Raw genomic sequence first — 15,335 nt, 5'->3', positions numbered from 1 at the left:
AAGAGAGTACCTCAGAACAAGACTCACACAGGCTGGAAAAAAACAAACAAAAAAAAAACCCAAAAAACATCTAGAGGACTTTAAAGAAGAGATTGACAGCAATACAGTCACAGTAGGGGACTTTAACATCCCACTGACTTCACTGGATAGATCTCCCAGACAAAAAGCCCACAAGGAAACAGTGACCCTAAATGACACACTAGATCAGATGTATTTAATTGCCATTTACAGAACATTTCACCCCAAAGCTGCAGAATATGCGTTGTCCTCAAGTGCACATGGTACATTCTTAAAGATAGACCACATGTTAGGACACAAAACAAGTCTCTACAAGTTCAAGAAGATTGAAATGATATCAAGCATCTTCTCGGACATTTACACCATGAAATACTAAAATACTAAAATGAAAAATCCCTTACCTTTTGAGACAACATAGTGGGACCTGGAGAGTATTATGCTAAATGAAATAAGCCAGTCAGTGAAAGACAATTATCACATGATCTTACTCATATGTGGAATCTAATGAATAAAATAAACCTATGAACAAAATAGATCCAGAGGAATAGAAGCATGAGACAGACTGACAAATCTCAGAGGGAAGGGAGGGGTAGGTGGGTAGGTGGGGAGAGATTAACCTAAAAACTTACATGCATATATGCATAACCCATGAACACAGACAATAGTCTGGTGAAGGCATGGGGGGAAGGGTGCAGGGTCGAGGGGATCAATGGGGGAAAAAGGGGACAATTATAATACTTTCAACAATAAAGATAAATTTTTTTAAAAGTGTATCCAAATTCCCTAGTCTCATTTAAAAAATAGCAACAAACACACACATACAAAAGAATTCAGGTAAACTTTTTAATGAACTAGTAATTCTCATGGACTTCCATGAGAGTATGAACAAAAAGGAATTTAATCCCAATTTCATGTCCTTCTCCATGGACTGGAAATCTTTTACAAGAAAGATTAAGGGCAGAGAAAGATACTATCTGAGAAAGCCTCCTTCTGGTGTAGGCCTAGTGGATGCTAACAGCAGCTTCTGGGGAGAAAGGTATACAGCCCTACTCAGATCCTTCTCTTAGATTTTCTTAGCAGAACAACAGCAACAAATAAACCTTTTAAGCTTCTAGGCAAGAGTAGCAAACCATTCATTCTTAAAGCACAGGTGAAGACCTTGTGCAGTTTGAGGAAGGGAACACAATAGAACTTTCTATCCCTGGGGAAGAAACAGAAAAATGTCCTAGACCTAGACTGTTAGAGATCCTCTAATGGAGAGAAGCAGGATCAGAAGGTCCCTTTCCTGAAACCGGGACACATGCCTGCTTAAGCCTTAAGATGAATCAGAATAACAGAATATGACCCACTTGTCCCCTACTTCCACACCCCTAGCCAGGCTAGTAAGCTCAAGTAACAGATAACAGTAGTCTATTGGTGGAAGGGAAAAGAACCTGGAAAGAGGCTTTCTGAGAGGTGCAGGTACAAAGGGAATACCTAACCCTGAAACACTAGAACCAATCATAAACACAAAGCAAACTAGAACAATTGGAAGAATATGCTGCATTGAGGGTCACCAAAGCAACAACAAAATCCAAACCCAGCTAAACTATTAAAAAGATTGATTGAGCCCTCCCACACTACAGTCCTCTCAGAGTACAAGTTACACCTTCTTCGAGAAGATACTATTTACTTTGTTTCCCTCTTACTTCACACTACATGTCCAGTAGGAGATGATATTTGGCCATTTTCTCACATAAATAATATCTACTTCAAACTCTACTGTCCTACACACGATGCTCAACTTTTAACCAAAGTTATTATTCAAAAAGAAGCAAAAATAGATACAACAAAAATGACGCTCTGTCAAGAAACTAAGCAATCGATAGAGCCAGACTGAAATATAACACAAGTAGCAGCATTATCAGATAGGTAATTTAAAATTATGAATACTATGTTACTGGCTATTGAAAAAGGTGTCAGCATGACCAAAAAGCAATTTCTGCAAAAGAGAGGAAAACTATAAAAAAATCAAATGGAAATGCTAGACAAGAAACACATAGCAAGAGAGATGGAGAAATCATTGAATGGACTCATCATTAGACTCCACAGAGATGAAGAAAGAATCAGTGAACTCGAAGATCAATCAATAAAAATTACTCAAACTGAAACATAAAGAGAAAAAGAGTAGGAAGAAAAATAGCAGAACACAGAATCCATGAGCTGCGAAACAGCATCAAATGCCTTAACATGTCGGTGATTGGACCTGTGAGAGAAAGAACAGGCAAAAGAAATATTTAAAGAGGTAATAGGAAATAATTTTTCAAAGTTAATGGAAGATATCATATCACAGAGGTAAGAATCTAAGAGAACGCCAAGCAGAATTAATAGCAAAATAAGTAAATAAATAAGTAAACAAGTAAGTAAATAAATCAATCCTTTGATTAATCAACCAGTCAATACGAGACACATCATATTCAAATCTATTAAAAACCAGTCGTAAGGAACATATAGCCTGGATGGGCATGGCTCAGCAGTTGAGCATTGACCTAGGATCCAAGAGATCGTGGTTAAATTCCTGGTCAGGGCATATGCCCGGGTTGTGGGCTCCATCCCCAGTTGGGGACATGCAGGAGGCAGCCGATCAGTGACTCTCTTATCAATGATGTTTCTATCTCTCTCTCTCCCTCTCCCTTCTTCTCTCTGAAATTAATAAAGATATATTTAAAAAAAAGAAAAACATACAGATGTCCAACAAGTACATGAAAAGGTGCTCAGCATCACTAGTCATCAGGGAATGAAATTTAAAACCACAATGAGATATGACCTCACACCTATTAGAATGGCCATCCTCAAAAAGGCAAGAGATAACAAAGTTTGCTCAGGATGTGGAGAACAGAGAATATTTGCACCTTGCAGGTAGGAATGTAAACTGTTGCAGCTGCCATGGAAAATAGTATGGAAGTTCCCCAAATAATCAAAAATAAAATTACCATATGATCCAGTATTCTGCTTCTGAGTATATATGCAAAGGAAATGGAAATGATTTCAAAGAGATATCTGCAATCCCGTGTTTATTGTAGCATTATTCACAATAGCCAAGATATGGAAACAACCTAAATATCCTTCAACAGATGAATGGATAAAGCAGACATGTAATGCACATCCACTGGAATGTTATTCAGGCATGACAAAAAAGAAAACCCTGCCCTTTGCAACAACATGGACAGACCTTGAGTGCTAAGTGAAATAAGTGAAACAGAGAAAGACAAATACTGTATGATGTCACATATATGTGGAATCTAAAAAAGCTGAACTCATAGAAACAGAGACCAGAATGGTGGTTACCAGGGTCTGAAGTATAGGGGAAATGGGTAGATATTGGTGAAAGAGTACAAAATTCCAGTTATAAGATGAATAATTTCTGGGGATCTAATGTCAACATGGTGATTACAGTTAACAATACTATGTGGTACATTTGAAAGTTGCTAAGGGAGTAGATCTTAAATGTTCTAATTTCCCACAAAATATAAATGGTAATTATGTGACTAAATGTGTGTGTGAGCTAAGACTCTGTTGGTATTTCTTTTGCAATATATTTATATCAAATCAATATATTTCACACCTTCAACTTACACAATATTTTGTGTCAATTATATCTTAATAAATCTCAAAAAAACAGTTATAAAGAGAAAATTTGGAAAAAAAAGAACCTCCTATGACTGCATTTTGTTTGTTGGAGGTTTTGATATCCAGACTGTTTTCCATTGAATAATACTATTTATTTATTTATTTATTTATTTATTTATTTATTTATTTATTTATTTTAATCCTCACTGGAGGATACTTTCTCCATTGCTTTTCAGAGAGAGTGGAAGAGAGAGAGAGACAGCAACATCGATGTGAGAGAGACACATCAATTGATTGCCTCCCGTACGTGCCCTAACCGGGGCCGAAGATCAAACCTGCGACCGAGGTGTGTGCCCTGGGCTGGGAGTCAAAGCGGGACCCTTCAGTCTGACGTCCGATGCTCTAACCACTGAGGAAAACCAACCAGGGCAACCATAATTTTTTTGATATTCATATCACTCAACTCTCTAAGAGTCATTGCAGGAGGGTAAGAACAGAGCAGATGTTTAGTAAATAGAAGTTTGCCCAGCCCTGTAGATAGATTAAAAACTAAAAAAAGAAAAGATTTATCTCTGATAATCTCTTATTGTGGGCAAGGCCCCTAAGTCAAGTTCTTTTAGATAGTTAAGGGAGGGCATTATCATTGAGCAAACACATTTTTTTAAAAATTCTGAGAAGAGTCTTATAGTTCCAGCAGCAGGGATTATAAAATGTAAATGTACTAAAAGTAGAATACCAGGCTAACTGCCTCCTCGAGGATAGTGAATTTATTTTTCACTTGAATTTCCTCTGGCACTAATAGAAAAATCTGAACCATATAAACAAATATTTAAAAGATGCCTCAGAGGATAGGATTCTAATAAACAAATTCTAAGCAGAAAAAAAAAAAAAAAGAAGTCTTATAATGAAATTATTATAAATCAATGACACTTTAAGTAGATTTTCTCTACTTTCTATCACATTGCTCTGCAGTGTACTTTATAAAGACTCCCTGAAATTTTAATCTTTTTCTGGGTACTACATCAAATTAAGCTTAGTCCAAACATTTATTTCCAACCATCTTTCCACTTTCTTCAAAGCGACACTAGCCTATCTCTGACTCTCCTGAGAAATTTAAAGAAAACAAATTTTAAGAATGCATTTGACTGAAACAATGAACAGCACAACACTTTAGCTACTAAGTTTGTTCTTTATTAACAACACTATTGGATTAAACATGGGATGGATTGTCTTCAGGCCAATAGAGAGACAGATGCTCACAATATTGATTGCCCATGAGAATAAGGGAGCCAGGATCCTCAGGAAGGGAGGCCAGCCAGCAAAATGAACCCAACTCCATGGTAATACCTACTAAACAACATGCAAATGGATGATTCTTGTTTTCCCTCGTGAGCTGTTTACTTTTCTTCAAATAAAATGTTGCAGACTCTGGTATAAAATGTACTACATTCATTATATCTAAAGATAGTGCAATTTGGATCCAAAAAATCAAGATGGAGGTATAAAATGGAGAAATTATAATTAAAAACATCACTTGTGGGGAAAACAATATCCCAGTTTTAAGGTGGTTGTCAATTCACTACAAGTCAGAAATATAATTCAACAACAATATTAACATCAAAAGCAATAACAGATGTTTAGCAGCAAATAGAACAAGGTAAAAAGTGATATCTACTAATATTCTGATGTGTGCTTCTTAAAGTATATCTGAAATACTGTATTCTGTTCTGCAAGCCAGGGACTTAGAGGAATGGTTAAAAACAAAATAAAAACACAAAATCAAACTACCAAAATAAATAAGAGCCATAACAATAACCAACCCCAGAAAACTAAAGCACATACATAGAAAGAAAAGGCTTATTGATGATGTGTGGATGTTCACCTGGGAGGAAAGGGGACCTTAGTGGGGTTACATAGGTCTCTTCAACAACATAAAAAAGTAGAAAAAGAGACACTTTAGTCTATAGGCTTCCAGAGGGCAGGCCTCAAACTTATAGACAGAAGAGCAATACATGGTTATAAAACATTATGGAAAACAGAAGGAATCAAAATAAACTGAGGCTGCTTTTTGAAATAATGTATTCCAATTACATTATTAAAAATGTTTGGAGAGAGGCTCAATTAACAATGCAATAAAAACAGCAACAAACTACAATAAAGAAGGTGTTTCTGGAAACCTATTATGTGCCCGGTGCCAACTGTTCTATATGTAATGCTTAACTTAGCCTTCAAAACAACTCTTTGAAATAGGTGCTATTAGCCCCTTTTTGCATCATAAGAAACTATCTTGTCCATGCTCAAAAATAAATAAGAGACAATAATACAATTTAGAGCCAAGGACTCTAATTTTAGAATCCGGTTCCCACTTGCCAGAAGTGGTAGAAAGATAATACATAAATAAAATAAATGGCTGAATTAGACAAATCAATGTCATTTCTATCACTTCTATCAATTCTACCATTCCCTGTTTCAATGTTTCCATAGTGGTCAGCAAATTAATTCAATATATTTTGTAAACATACTATAAAAGATCGCCTCCCCTTATGTGATTGAAAAGCCCCTGAACAATGTGCAGTTCCTTTCACACTGCATGTGCAAAGCCAAATAGCACCACTCTGAAATTAGTACTGTGAGAAATCCAGGGAGGTGTGACTTTACCCCTTCCTTCAAGCAATTTTCAATTTAATTAAGGAAGTTTTACCTTAAAATCAGGGTTACAGCCCGGCTGGCATGGCTCAGCGATTGAGCATAGACCTAGGATCCAGCAGATTGCAGTTTGATTCCCGGGCAGGGCACATGCCTGGGTTGGGGGCTCAATCCCAGGCAAGAGGCAGCCGATCAGTGACTCTCATCATTGATGTTTCTATCTCTTTCTCCCTCTCCTTTCTTCTCTCTGAAATCAATAAAGACATATTAAAAAAGAAATTCAATGTTACAACAATATGAGAGAAGGCAAATCCAAGTTGGTGAGCAAAAGGAATAAGGTAACAGCTGTGACAAGTTCCTTTACAAAGCTCTTTTAAAATTTGAATTTTTAAAAAGTTGGGAATCTTATTCGGGGAGGAAAGTCTAGTACCAGAAGCCTGGGATGTGCTTTCAAATGCTGTTTTTGGATGTGAAGGGTATGATTCCAAAGCCAAGACAGGCTTTTGCTGTGAATGCTCTTCCAGCTTACAGTTTCCTGGGAGGCAGAGAGTAGAGCCAGGATGGTCTATGGAGCACTGGGCTAGGGAGGTCCGTTTCCCTCTTGATCCAGGTATTTAAGGACAGAAAGAATAGAAAAATCTGAGAGGGTATATGATGCTTAGAAATCAGCAGCGTGGACCAGCGTTCACATCAAATACCTTTAGAACAGGCACTTTCTTATCCACAGGTGGGAAAGATCCACCTGAATTTCCTCCTTTTAAAGTAGTAAAAATAGGTGGAATAAAGACCAGAAATGGAAGAAAGCTGAGGTTCTTGGGAGCATAAAGAATTATCTCAATGATGAGAGGAGAGAACTCACCCAGGAGCCAAATTTGCCTAAGCACACCTCTGGAGGGACTGATTGAAAAAAATAGATTCTGCCAGAATGCTAATCCATTCATTTCAGAAAGGTTGAGCAGATTATCTCAAGGTCTGTAACCTTAATCATACCTGCAGAGTTCTTTTGCCTGAGGGTCAGGGCTTCCACATCTTTGAAAAGCCGTTGTTCTGCCTCCCACAGGCGGACAGTGGAATGTTGGTGCTTTGTTTTCCTTACCAGTTAAATAATAAGGCTGACTAAGAAAACTGCATTTACAGCTAAATGCATTGTTCTCATGATATGGTGATGATGATAACCTACCTTCCACTGACATTTACATTTTTTCTTCCTCTAAAAATATATACTGCCAGCCTTTTAATATGTCAACAAGTTAATCTGATAAACAAGTCCATACATGCATCTTTGTAAAATAAACTAAGAACACCACTTCCAAAGAATTTGATTATTTGAAGTTCTTACTTAAATGATTCTGATTTCATCATCCCATATGTTAATGATTGAGGGGACAGTGATTTTTCACAGGTGGGTGGTTTCACAGTTGGCATCAGAAGAGGGCTTCCTCCAGTCCAGATGGTGTTTACAGGGCACTGTAACTTAGGTATGTCAGAAGAATCTCATAATTGCAGAATCATAATTGTTTATCATGAAGTGGAGTCTACGATGCACCATCAACATCTCCTTTAAGAAATGAAGCATTTATATTCACAGCTGCTGCAAGTGCGTCAGGAAGACTGCTCTCCACCCCCAGCCCTCCCTCCTCACTGCCTAGCTACCACTTTTAAGGTGGAAAGTCCTTCCAGGGGCAACCAGCCTCGAGATTAATCAACATGGTGTTCAAAGATCCAGCCTCTTTGCCTAACTCAGGACAGCTCTGAAATGGCATTTCAGCTCTCGCGTTCCTCAGGAGATAATGGAAATTCCTGTTAGGGCTAAATCACAGCTCTGTTTCTACCTCTTCTCAACCCTAATTTCATCCTTTCTCTTCCACAGGTGTTGATCTCAAGCATGCTCTCTAATAAACTTCCCACATGTTAAACATTCTCAGAGATTGCTTCTAGTGTAAGACATTATGCAGCACTAAGTAAAGCCTAATGTTTCATTAACAAGAAAGATCGTTATATTGATCATCATTGGTCTGAATGAAAATTGATGTGAGTTAATGTCATCTCAAGTACAGTCCTGTGCCTTTTAATTACAAAGATACTTCCAAGAAATGCATTGGTAAATGGTTTCCTTTTGTATGAACAACATAGAGTGCATTTACACAAACCTAGATGATACAGCCTACATCACACCTAGGCTATATGGGATAGCCTGTTGCTCTGTAGGAGAGAAAAATAATTTTTTCTCTACCTTTCTGGGCTCTCGGCTGAGATATCCCTGTAATAAAAGACAGATTAGCAAGAGAAAAACAAAAGCTTAATAATGTGTTTACCTTCTGTATGCATGGGAGAGATCAAGGAAAACTGAGAAATTCTCCAAAATGGTTGAAGCCACCAACTTAAATACCATCTTTGGCTGAAGTCAGTTGTTGGGGGTGGGGTGTAGTCAGTTATGGGAAGTTACCAGGAAAGGTAAGGTAAACAAGGGGACTATTGTTCTACAGATTAAAGTCATTGTCTTCTGCATTGATAAGAGTTTATAAAAACGAGGTCATCCCCTTCCTCCTGATACAGCCAGGAAGAAAGCTTTACAAATGGAGATTTCCCTTACAGATGTAAATGTGTTTTATAGAGGGTACTTTCTACTTGGTTTTCAGACCTTCTCCTATGTCTGCTGTTTCTTATAATTAACCAGCCTAAAATAATCCTATGCCAAAGAGACATATATTGGGGTGACAATTTTTTTTAAATTTATCCTTATTGATTTCAGAGAGGAAGGGAGAGGGAGAGAGATAAATACATTGATGACGAGAGAACCATCATTGATCAGCTGCCTCCTGCACGCCCCTGACTGGATGGGCAGAGACACTGTAAGCACACAAAATCCTGAAGGCTTAATTGGTTAAATTTCTCTTAAAATTCACAAAGGAATTCTCTCTCTCTTACTTGCTTGCTCTTGAACTCCTGTTTCTCACTTGCTCCATGACCCACACTCGCCCTTGCCATGTGGCCCTAGAAGCCACATGGCCCATGGCCATGTGGACCCCACACACAATGAACTGCAGCTGGGAACACAAGCTAAACTAGCCAGATGCTGGATTGGAATGTATTTTGGTATGGAGCAGAAACTCTGGGCAGTGGCTTTGCTCTTAGCCCTGATGAAGACAAGATGGGACTTTCCCCCTGGTGGGATGGAAGGAGGTGGGACTTTGGAGGGGAACTCCCTGAATCTTACATCATCAGTACCTCATCCTCTTTTGGGGGCCTCAGGAAATTCTTGTTCCCAAAGCACCCCAAGAGCTCTATTTCCACCAGCAGCAGGTGGGGACACAGAACGTACACCACTCATAACATTGTTATTAGGGTTATTTTATAGACAGAAGTACATAAATATTATGCTTATACAAAATACTATTTAAAAACAGGCCAGAGATACTTTGCTCAATTTTACTGGACATTATTTATATTCAGTGGGATTAATACAAAGACCTTTAACCTGCTGAAGAGTTTATGATATTTTTCTATGTTTTAACAGAGAGGTATCATGATCCAATCATTCATCCACTGAACCAACCTGAGAACAGAATATGATGTTATCATAAGAAGAAAGAAATAAGAGGTAATTCACAAAGCTAAGACACTGGTATTTGCGAGGTCTTAAGAAAATGAACGAGGGGGGAAAAAGAAGAAACAAGTGTGGAAGGCGTCATAACAGGAAAAACAAGAGGTCCTGCCAATTGATTGGGGCAAGTTAAAGAGTTAAACATAACTTTAAATTTTGGCCATAAAGGACATGGAGTACAGGAATACAGGAATATGGAAAAAGTTGCTTGAGATAAATGATGTTATGTTTGATTTTGAATATACTGTTACAAATTTTAAAAGATCCAAGAGTGAAACATGGCAACTATTTAAATAGTTTAAAGAGTATTATACTTAAGATATTTCATGAATTTAAAGCAGAAAAAAATACATTTATACAATATAAATAACTTAAAGGGAGAAGGTTTTTTTTCCTCTCTGCAATTGAGTATCCTATTAAAACTATCAGATAAAGAGTAATTTATTGTAATGCTTATTTCAATGTAATGTAATTACAAATTCAACTAAATATAACACTAATATCTTCTGTCAACTATTCTCAGAATAAGACAAAGGGACACTAACAGCAAAAAAAGAAAGCATTTATGCTGTAATAAAAAATAAAAAGCATTTATTTGAGCAAAGGAGGGATTGCATTCTAATGACACAGATTCAGATAGCAACTTAAGCTGTACTTGGAAGGGAAAAGGAGAGGCAGGTTTATAAAGGACAAAGTATGAGTTGTTCTCACTCTAGACCTTCACATAAATGAAGGATGTTGGCTAGTCAGTTGGGATTGATTAAACCCATTATGTAAACGAAGGATGGTTGGTTGTTGAACGGATTGGTTTCTTTCAAGGTGAAAAATGCAGATGGTCTGGTCACCATGAAGAGAAGGAAGTAAACTCTATATATATCCATGTGGCAGTCATTGATCCAGGATGTTTCTTGTTTGGCCTTGAACTGAGTTCAGCAACAGGTCAGCAACTTAGCTATAGTTCCAAGAACTGACACTTGAGACATGCATAAGCCCTATTTCCCCAAAGGCCTCCCAACTTTAATTGACTCTCTTAGCAAAGCCTATTCCATTTTATTTTCTTCATTACTATAACCCAAAAGGGCAGCTATTCAAACACATATATTAGGATATGAAATCGATTGTTTTTATAATGGACATGATTGGTATTCTGGGGTTGTATTATATCAAACAGAAATCAGAAGTTAAGAACTTCACAAAGGACAAGCTGGTTACCAGATTCCTTTTATTCAAGCTCTTCTCACTGGCCTTAGGTCTTGGACAGAGCGAACTGGACCGGAGCTTGCCCAGCGTTTCTGTGCAGAGGGGATGGCGTCATCGGTGGCCAGAAGGGAGGAGACTCAGGGCACCAAAGCATCTGCTGTTTCAGATGTTTATAATACAGAGATCTTGGTTGAATTATAAATATACCTTTGCATTATTTATGAAGAAAGTATGTGTAAGTCAAATCATTAAAGAAAATTGAAAGAAAAACGTTTAGCCTTTATAATGACAAAAATTTTGTGACTTTTTCGCAAATTTACTGAACCCTACTAATTACAAATGAGATTTATCACTTCACTCAAACAGGCTCGGGTGACATTTAACATGAAAATATGCCACTCAAATTATTATATGTGTTTGCAACAGTGTGGTGACTGCAGTGGGGAGGTGGAAGAGGGTATATGGGGGATAAATGGTGATGGGGAAAAAATAAAATAAAGGAGAAAAAGTATATGTATTTGAAAGTAATGGTGTTACATTATACTTTTTATATTATTATTCTTAGTTCTTTGGAAGAAAAATATTGTTGACTAAGTTCTTAAACACACTTATTTTAGTTTTAAAACATGAATTTTTTAGTGGAGTGCTTATACCACACAGGATAACATAGTAAATTCAGTGAAAGGTAAGTTGCAACTTTTCAATATTCTATCTTTAATTAGTTATTCTCTCCCGCTTTTCCATTTTCCTACTCTCTGAGAATAGGCACCAAATTGTTTACATGTGCAGACATATACACACACACACTCCTTGCATTCAGGTGAATGGAAACATTAGTTAGACTGAAGCAATGGCTGTGACTCTCTTTTCTCAGTAAACTGATTATTTAAACTGATATTTAAGAGGAAAGAAAAACCTAGGCTTCTTCTGTCCCTTACAATTGATCCCTCCCTTCCTCTATTCCCTCATGCAAGCACTGTTTGCTTTAAAAGGAGCCCTCTAAGAATTACAATTGACAAAGACTGTTTTTTAGAGTCTCATTAAAAAATTTCAGACTATAATTAATCAGGTTTTGCTTTATATTTCCTTTTGCATCAGTTTTCTTTCATAAACAAGAATAAACATCTCAAAAATTGATGAAATTTGCCAAGGGTGGTACCCAGATAATATGTAGTTATTCCCTGCCTCTTCATTTTAGATTACAAATATTGAAAGGAGATTATTTTATGAGTAAAATGTAAATTCTATAAAAGAAATTGGTTTTCTCTCTGTTTTATCTGTTTTTAATGTTATTTTTGTATTACCTCCTGTTAGATTATGTATTGGAAAGCAAATCTTCTTATTTAGTGACAATGGTAGCCTTTTTGATGTAAAGTTTCTTCAGATTCTTCCACCGCACTCCCATTGGTGATATGCTGCCTAACTGGAGGAGTACTTACTGACATTATTTTAAGAGCCTAAGTTTTCCCTGGATTTTAACAAATAAATCTTGAGACTGTACAGAGACTGCTGGTACCTAAAATGTATTTTTCTCATTTTTATGACTAGCATTTAGGCTACATTCTCTTGCCCTTGGCATCTAAGTAGTGCTATATCATCATTTCTCACCAATGAAATGTGAGTGGAAGTGACACATGTCACTTCTTGGATGAGGAGTTTAAGAGAAGGCGTGCTTTCTCCATGCTCTCTCCCTTTTCCCATCTATCAACTGAAGAGAGAAAATTCAGGGATATAGCAGAAAACAAAGTTACAGGCTGGAAGGAGCCCAGGTCCCTTGATTGCTCTATAAAGCATAGAGGCCCCTTTCCTGACCGGTTGATGACTGATGTCAGCAAGAAATAGAACTTTATTATTAAGAATTGAGATATAGAGGACTTTTTTATAATTTAATTTAATTTTTAATTTTAATTTTTTTTACAGTAGGGAAGGCCAAATAACAAGTCCACCTATTACATAAAATTAGAAAGATTCAGCAGTAGATAATGTGCTGTATTAAATTGAATGTATTTAGCCAAATAATTTTAAGTACATATTTTCTGGGTTTCAAACACTATCAAAGGCTCTTATCCTGATACTTGGCTTTCTTAATCAAAAATATTAGAGCTTTTGCCTGGCTGGGCATTGCTCAGTGGTTGAGTGCCGACCTAGGATCCAGGAGATAGCGGTTTGATTCCCGGTCAGGGCACATGCCTGGGTTGCGGGCTCGATCAATGACTCTCTCATCATTGATGTTTCTATTTCTCTTTCTCCCTCTCCTTTCCTCTCTCTGAAATCAATAAAGATATATTAAAAAAAAAAAAAATTAGAGCTTTTTACTTGTTTTAAATAGCTTCCTACATTATTACCTTTATACTACAACTGCCAAAGAACAAATTGAAAAAAAGAACCTGGAACAAAGTAAAAGCCAATAAAGGATTGAAATGTCAAAGAAGAAAAAAAAAAGAAGACAGATATTACATAAAATTTTCAGATCATGCCTATGTTGAAAAGAATGAATTGACTCAGTTGCTGAAATTAGTTTCCCCCAAATCAATTCATAAGCAGTTATTTTAATACAGTTATGCACCACACAACATTTGGTCAACTTCAGACTGCCTTATGATCCCATAAGATTATAAGGAGCTGAATTTCCCGTGAGAAATGGAAGGGTGTGTGGGTCAAGAGATTTTTCTTTCTCTGAGCCAAACTGTTGACAGATGCCAGAGAGAAGAAACTCAATGGATTGAGATAATGCTCTGGAGAATGGCAGCTTTGCACCTTGATTTATACTTACAATCAAAAGAGGAGACCTGGTGAGTTACATGAAATCTACTGGTGATAGGTTAGGGAGGTGGGAGAAAGCAAAGGGGAGAAATCTCTGGGACTGGATAAAAAGTAAAATGATAGACACTTCTTTTACTGAGGTGGGTGAAGGACAGTTAACTATCAACATTTAACACGGTAACAATCAGGGCATTTGTGGTTTAGCAGAATTGGTGCCTGTGGCTTTGAAGTGTTTGAAGGGTCCAGAAAAAGGAAAATTACTTTGTTTTGCAAAGACATGTTAATCAGGTATGTTATTTCAGATGCAGAAAGACAACCTGAGGTGAAAATTAATTAACCTTTGTTAGGGAAAAATACCAGCCTAGGACATTATTACCTGTCTTGAACTGCTTTTAGTTTTAAAAAGTTTTCATTTCAGACCATCCTTGAGGTTACTTTAGGTCTCTGAATTTGCAAGGCCTTCCCTGAGATTTTCAGATTTAGCATGTGGCCCTTTTTCACCCTACCTTTTATAGCGCTTCAGTTTTGAGTGCACAGATCACATCCCAGTCAGCTAGCTACCAAATTGTTTTAGGACAGAGAAGCTTGTCCACTCAGTAGTACATATTCAGGAGGCGCCACAGCGCTCCCAGATCTAGCTTGATGGTCTTCAGAGAATGTTGCCGTAAGTTACTTTTTGAGGACCTAAGGTCTTTTTGAGGACCACAGGAGCTACTTTAACAAGTATTAAGTGCAGCTGTCACTTTAGTTAAAGCTTTCTGTGATTATGTGGAGGTGTCTGTCCCTGTACTTTAGAAATATTTTTAGGTTGTCATGATGCAAAGCATAGATAACTTTTATTTCTTCTATAAATTCAATGCCAGAGAGAGCCCTTTGTGCCAGATAGGCTCAATGGAACCAAAAACAAACTCCCAAAGTCAAAATAATTGAGTCTCAATTCTACACCCTCTCCATGTTAAGCACCTGTTTTTTAAAAACAAATGCCAAAAAATTTCTTAATCTGACCACTGCACCAACATGCAATAGCTAAAACCACATCGCTGTGGCCACCCTCTATGTTCCTTTCTCTCTCTGTCTTGATTTCTTACTCTTACAGACCCTCAGGCCACCTTTCATTTCCTCCTGCCAGTCACTGTTATGGTGATTTATACTTTATTCAGCCTGTTTCTCCTTGATATTTCCAATCAGTCCAGACCACATCCTGTTCATGGAGTAGCACTGACAGCTTTGGTACTCTATTCCTGATTCATTTGGAAGGAAACAGGGGGAGGGCTTGTGGGACAGTGTTTATAAAGTCTGCAGTAGTGGACAGTAATGTCCTGGGCCTTCACATTCACTCACCACTCACTCACTGACTCACCCAGAGCAACTCCCAGTCCTGCAAATTCTATTCACGGTTAGTGCCCTATACAGATGTACCATTTTATATATTTTATATCATAGGAGTGATTGTCTATATCATGTAGCCTAGGGGTAGTAGGCTAATGATGCATTT

The sequence above is a fragment of the Miniopterus schreibersii genome (genome assembly GCF_964146895.1).
Source record: "Miniopterus schreibersii genome assembly, chromosome: 7".
Lineage (NCBI taxonomy): Eukaryota > Metazoa > Chordata > Mammalia > Chiroptera > Miniopteridae > Miniopterus > Miniopterus schreibersii.
This window is presented reverse-complemented; position numbering follows the sequence as displayed.